The 6841-nt window shown below is 36.2% G+C and overlaps 1 non-coding gene across 1 annotated transcript; it reads right to left on the reverse strand.

Annotated features, from left to right (window-relative positions):
• Nucleotides 1–603: 603 nt before the first annotated feature.
• LOC121228344 (small nucleolar RNA R71) lies at nucleotides 604–710 on the reverse strand. Its single transcript, XR_005925920.1, has one exon. It is a non-coding gene; the product is annotated as a small nucleolar RNA R71 (small nucleolar RNA).
• Nucleotides 711–6841: the final 6131 nt, after the last annotated feature.

Here is a 6841-nt window from a genome sequence, read left to right on the forward strand (position 1 = left end):
TAATTTTCTATTTAATTTTTAACTTAATTAATTTTTCTGTGATTATTTCAGGTGTTTGTGAGTCTTGACTGAATTATTGACCTACTCCCTATAGACCCTAAGATAGAAAGAACTTTTCGAGAACGAAGAAGACAAGCGAATCAGAGAAGGATCAAAGAAATGAACCTTGGAAATTTGAATCAAGGAAATGGAGCAAACCCTACTCAAAATCCTATCCTTATTGCTAATGATAGGGATAGAGCTTTACGACAGTATGTCGTGCCAGTATTTGATGATCTTAATTCGGGTATTAGGAGACCCAAAATTGAGGCACAACAATTCGAGCTGAAGCCAATCATGTTCCAGATGTTTCAGACAGTGGGTCAATTTAGTGGAATGCCTACCGAAGATCCTCACCTACACTTAAGACTATTTATGGAGGTGAGCGATTCTTTCAAGTTAGCTGGAGTACCCGAAGATGAATTACGATTGAAGCTGTTCCCGTATTCACTAAAGGACAGAGCTCGACCCTGGTTGAACTCATTGCCACCAAACTCAATTTCCACATGGAAAGAGTTAGTAGAAAGATTCCTTATGAAGTATTTCCCGCCTAGCAAGAATGCTAAGTTGAGGAACGAGATCACTGCTTTCCAACAAATGGATGATGAGTCCTTGTATGAGTCATGGGAAAGGTACAAAGAGTTATTTTGGAAGTGCCCTCATCATGGAATCCCACATTGCATCCAACTTGATACATTTTATTGTGGTCTCAATGCTCACGCAAGGATGGTAGTAGGTGCTTCTACTAATAGTGATATCCTTTCTAAGCCTTATAATAAGCTTATGAAATCATTGAGAGGATTGCTAGCAACAATTACCTATGGCCAACCAATCGAGCAGCGTCAAGAAGACGAGTTGCTGGAATACATGAAGTAGACATTCTTACTTCACTCACATCTCAGGTATCATAAATATCCTCAATGTTAAAAACTCTTACTGCTAATGGGTCTAACAGTTTTGCAGCACAGCCACCAACCCAATTTGAAAAGATAGCCTGTGTCTATTCTGGGGAAGGACATTTGTTTGAAGAGTGTCTATCAAACCCAGAATCCATGTACTACATAGGTAACCAAAACCAAAATCGAGGAAGGCAAGACTGTAATACAATTTTTATAACCCATCGTAGAGAAATCACCCCAATTTTTCTTGGAGTAACCAAGGGATTGGAACCAGTAACACTTACGCCCAACCTAGATCGACCCAGCCACCTAGTTTTCCCTAATAAGTTCAGAAACCAACCCAAGCTAAACCATCCAATGACTTAGAAAATTTGTTGAAGGCATACATGGCCAAGAATGATGCCTTAATCCAAAGCCAAGCAGCTACATTGAAGAACCTAGAAAGCCAAATGGGTCAGCTTGCAACTAAACTCAGAAACTGACCACCAGGTGCTTTACCTAGTGATACGGAGAATCCGAGGAATCTGGGGAAGGAACATTGCAAAGCATTGACATTGAGGACTAGAAAGACAGTGGAACCCAACACCATTGAAGCTGAAAAAGAGCAAGCTAACGCTCAAGATTTAGAGGAAGTTCAAGCGAGTGTTGAAATTCCAGTCTCACAAGAACCATACTCTGCAAAACCCGACAAGGTAATTTTAGAACCAGTTAATTCTGATCAACTAATAACTCCGTTAGATGCAGAATTGCCACAGAAGACGAATCAACCAGTTCCAGTAAAAAAACCACCACCACCCTATCCTCAAAGACTTTAAAAGTAGAAGCAGGAGATTCAATTCAAGAAGTTCCTAAATGTATTCAAGCAACTTCATATCAACATCCCGTTGGTTGAATCACTTGAGCAAATACCGAACTACGTCAAATTCATGAAGGATATCCTATCCAAAAAATAACGACTAAGAGAATTTGAGATGGTAGCTCTGACGGAGGAATGCAGTGCATATCTTCAAAACAAACTACCCCCAAAGTTGAAGGATCTTGGATGCTTTACCATACCTTACAACATTGGAGCAACATATTGTGGTAAGACATTATGTGACTTAGGTGCAAATATTAACTTGATGCCTATGTCAATATTTAGAAAGTTGGGGATAGGTGAAGTTAAGCCTACTACGGTTACATTTCAATTAGCGGATCGATCCTTAGCACATCTAGAAGGAAAAATCGAGGATGTATTGGTATGTATAGATAAATTTATCTTCCCTACTGATTTTGTTATTCTAGACTTTAAAGCAGACAAAGAAGTGCCAATTATCTTAGTAAAACCATTCTTAGCAATCGAAAGGACCCTTATTGATGTGCAGAAAGGTGAGTTTACTATGCGTGTTCAGAATGATTAGGTAACATTTAATGTTTTTAAGTCTATGCGATTTCCTGACACAATTGATGATTGTTTTGTAGTATCCGATTTAGAGGATTTAAAAGTGGAGAAGGAGCTCAATTACGTTGAGGATCCGTTGGAACAAATTTTGACATCAAATCTTCCAAATGATGAAGAGGAGGATGAATACTTGCGTTGTTAGAAGCTAATCAAAAGGGATTTAATCCGCTATCCCATTTTGAATCTTTAGAATTAGAGAAAAGGAATTATGCCCAACCAAAAGCATCAATTGAGGAGCTACCTAAATTAGAACTCAAGGTACTACCTTCACATCTAAAATATGTTTATTTAGGTAACGCTTCTACTCTGCTTGTGATTGTTTCAGCAGAATTAACTAGTGAGCAAGAAGATAAACTCATCATTGTATTGAAACAATGCAAAAAGGCTATCGGATGGACTATAGCCGATATTCGCGATATTAGTCCATCTGTTTGCATGCACAAGATTATCTTGGAAGATGGTGAAAAAAGGACGATTGATGGAGAACAAAGACTGAACCTCATCATGAATGATGTAGTCAAGAAAGAAATCATCAAGTGGTTAGATGCGGGTATAATCTACCTTATCTCAGACAGTTCATGGGTAAGTTCGGTCCAGTGCGTGCTAAAGAAAGGAGGAATCACGATCATTGAAAATGAGAATAACATGTTGATACCAACTAGAATGGTTACGGGATGGAGAATTTGAATCGATTACCAGAAGTTGAACAAGGCGACTAGGAAAGATCACTTTCCTTTTCTATTTTTGGACTAGATGCTGGATAGACTCGCAGGGTGATACTATTACTATTTTCTTGATGGATACTCAGGGTATAATCAGATTACAGTAGCACCGGAAGATCAAGATAAGATAACATTCACCTGCCCGTACGGTATATTTGCATTTAGACACATACCATTTGGTTTATGTAATACACTTGCTACATTTCAAAGATGTATGATGTCTATTTTTACTGACATGGTTGAGAAGTATTTGGAAGTTTTTATAGATGATTTTTAAGTATTTGGAGATACTTATGATGATTGCTTAGCCAATTTAGGGAAGGTATTAAGGCGATGCAAAGAAACAAACCTAGTACTCAATTGGGAAAAGTGCCATTTCATGGTACGGGAAGGTATTGTTCTAGGGATCGGATAATGAGACATGGAACCAAGGTAGATAAAGCAAAGGTAGATGTTATTGAGAAACTCACACCTTCAACATCTGTAAAGGGTGTTATGAGCTTTTTGGACCATGCTAATTTCTATCGAAGATTTATTAAGGACTTCTCCAAAATTGCTAAACCCTTATGCAAGTTATTGGAGAAGGACATAGCGTTCAAATTTGATGAAGAGTGCTTAAGAGCTTTCAAAGATTTGAAGAGTCGACTAGTTATAGCACCCATAATCATCACATCAAACTGGGATTTGCCATTTGAATTGTTGTGTGACGCAAGTGACTTCGCGATAAGAGCTGCCATGGGTCAGCGAAGGAACAAAGTTTTTCATCCCATTTATTACACAAGTCGAAATCTGATAAGAGCTCAATTGAATTATATAGTAACAGCTATTGTGTTTGCTTTTGACAAGTTTAGGTCTTATCTTGTAGGTACCAAAGTGACTATCTATACGAACCATTCGACAATTACGTACTTACTTTCCAAGAAAAAGGCTAAGCCGAGGTTGATTCGATGGGTACTTCTACTTCAAGACTTCGATCTAGAAATTCAAGATAGAAAGGGTGTAGAAAATCAAGAAGTAGACCACTTATCTAGATTGAAGCTGCAAGAAGGGAACTCTCCTCTTATACCAATTCGAGAGACGTTTCCAAATGAACACATACTGAAGGTAAATCATGTCCATAAGACCCATTGGTTTGCTGATATTGCTAACTATTTAGCTTGTGGTTTGATACCAATTGGTAAGACATATCATCAAAAGAAAAAGTTTCTTCACGATGTGAAGTACTATTTCTGGGAAGAGCCATATTTGTTTAAAAAGTGCGCAAATCAAATAATCAAGAGATGCATGGCAGAAGAAGAAGTACAAAAGATTCTATACCATTGTTACTCAGCTCTGAGTGGGAGACAATTCGGAGGTACTCGTACTGGGCCAAAGTATTAAAAGCCGGATTCTTTTGGCCAACACTATTCAAGGATGCATATGCTTACGTAAAGAGTTGTGATGATGTCAAAGGGTTGGAAATGTTACCAATAGAAATGAGATGCCTCGAACAAACATCATTGAGGTAGAATTGTTCGATGTTTGGGGTATTGATTTTCTTGGTTTTTTCCCTCCGTCCTTTGGTCACAAGTATATATTGGTAGTAGTAGACTATGTGTCTAAGTGGGTCGAGGCTGAAGCTTATCCAACAAATGATGCTAGGGCTGTGATGAAGTTTTTGCAGAAACACGTGTTCATAAGGTTTGGAAGCCCAAGAGCTATTATCAGCGATCAAGGGTCCCATTTTGTGAACAAGTGGTTGGAATGGTTATTAGATAAACATGGAGTGAAACACAAGGTCGCTTCAGCTTACCATCCGCAGACGAATGGGCAAGCTGAACTGGCGAAGAGGAGATCAAAGGCATACTTGAGAAGGTAGTTTGTCCGAACCGATGAGATTGGTCCAGAAGACTAGATGATGCTTTATAGGCTTACAAAACAGCATATAAGACACCTTTAGGGATGTCACCCTATAGGTTGGTTTTTGGAAAGGCCTGCCATCTACCCCTGGAGTTAGAGCACAAAGCTTACTGGGCCCTACGACAACTCAACTTGGATCTGAAGCTTGCTAAAGAGAAACAGATGCTCCAACTCAATGAGCTAGAGGAATTCCAAATGTTTTCGTACGAAAATGCTAAATTACTCAAGGAGAGACTTAAGAAATGGCATGACAAACACATTCGAGTTCGAGAATTTGAACCAGGTCAGCAAGTTTTGTTATTTAATTCTAGATTAAGGTTCTTTCCAGGTAAACTAAAATCACGTTGGTTCGGTCCATTTACGATTCATTGCGTCTATCCATATGGAGTTGTTGAACTCCAAGGTAAGGGATGTAATTTTCAGGTTAATGTTTAGCGTTTGAAACATTACTAGGGAGATAAGACTGAACGGAATCAAATTTCATTCATTTTATCAGATGTTTAAATTTTCTTATTTTCCTTTTTAATTAATGATTTAGGGTATATTTTCGGGAATTAGTATGTTTAAATAAATTCTGTCTAGGAGATTGGAACTTAAGTGGGACTGCTTATGGCCCCTCCAATCTTTCTTGGGGATTGATTTTAATATAATTTTCCAAGAAATTATTCCCTAAATAAAATTAATTTTTTGGTTATTCAAATAAAAGGGTCAATTTTGATCCAAGTTTTAACTTGCAACTCAATTTCAATTTTTCATTAAGTCTTGGGACTTAATTGAACTATTTTTAAAATTTAGTTGCTCTTTTTGTAAATAATAAAACTTAGATTCCTTTTTTTGTAAATATTTTCAAAAGGCTTCTAGAATAAATGTTTTTAGTTTAATAAAAAAATATGATAATTATTAATATATAATTATATCCATTATAATATATATTAATTATTATCAACTTTACATAGAGTTAGGATTAGTGTTAATTTAATCATATTTTATTTAATAAGTTCTTTTTCAAATAATAATAATAAGATGATAATCTTTAATATATAATTATATCTATTATAATTTATATATTAATTTTTATCAATTTAGCATAGATTTAGGATTAGTTTTAATCATATTTCATTTTTGTTTAAATAAATTAATAGCATTGATAATTTAATATGCATATATTTAATTATTAATTTTTGATAACTTTGTATAGGATTAGAACTTAGAATTCTTTTTTGATTAAATTGTTCTAAGAATTCTACTCTAATTCCTATTCCTTCCTCTATAAATTCTATGTGACAGCCCTAAATTGACCCTAGTCGGAAAGCGGTTTCGGGACCGCTAAACCGAATCACCGAAGTATTTGAATATGATATTTATTGTCTAAAATGTGTGAATATGAATGTGTGAAAGTTTTAAGCTTCGATTTAGTCGATTGCATATGAATTCAGCTAATAGGTCTTATGTGTGACACTTTTAAAATGTGACAGGTTAATCTATAAGGATCAATTAATGCATGTTATAAGAATGATGGGTTTGCATGTCAAATTTCCAATTATAATGAGTAGTGGCCGGCCATGGATGGGTCATTGATGATAATATGAATTTTCTATTAGCATTATTAGTTTAGAAAATAAAATAGTGAATTAAGAATGATAAAACATGAGGTGAGTGGGAGGAGAAACCAAAGTTGTCTCACCCTTACTCCCCCATTGTCGTGACTAGAGAAAGAGGAGGAAGAAAAATCTTTAGGGAAGAAATTCGGCCAAGGTGGATAGCAAGAGGAAGGTAAGTTCAATGCCATTCTTGAAAAAAAAAACTTATGCACCATTTGGATGATTAGTTAAATTCTACCT

The sequence above is a fragment of the Gossypium hirsutum genome, chromosome A04, assembly GCF_007990345.1.
Source record: "Gossypium hirsutum isolate 1008001.06 chromosome A04, Gossypium_hirsutum_v2.1, whole genome shotgun sequence".
Classification (NCBI taxonomy): Eukaryota; Viridiplantae; Streptophyta; class Magnoliopsida; order Malvales; family Malvaceae; genus Gossypium; species Gossypium hirsutum.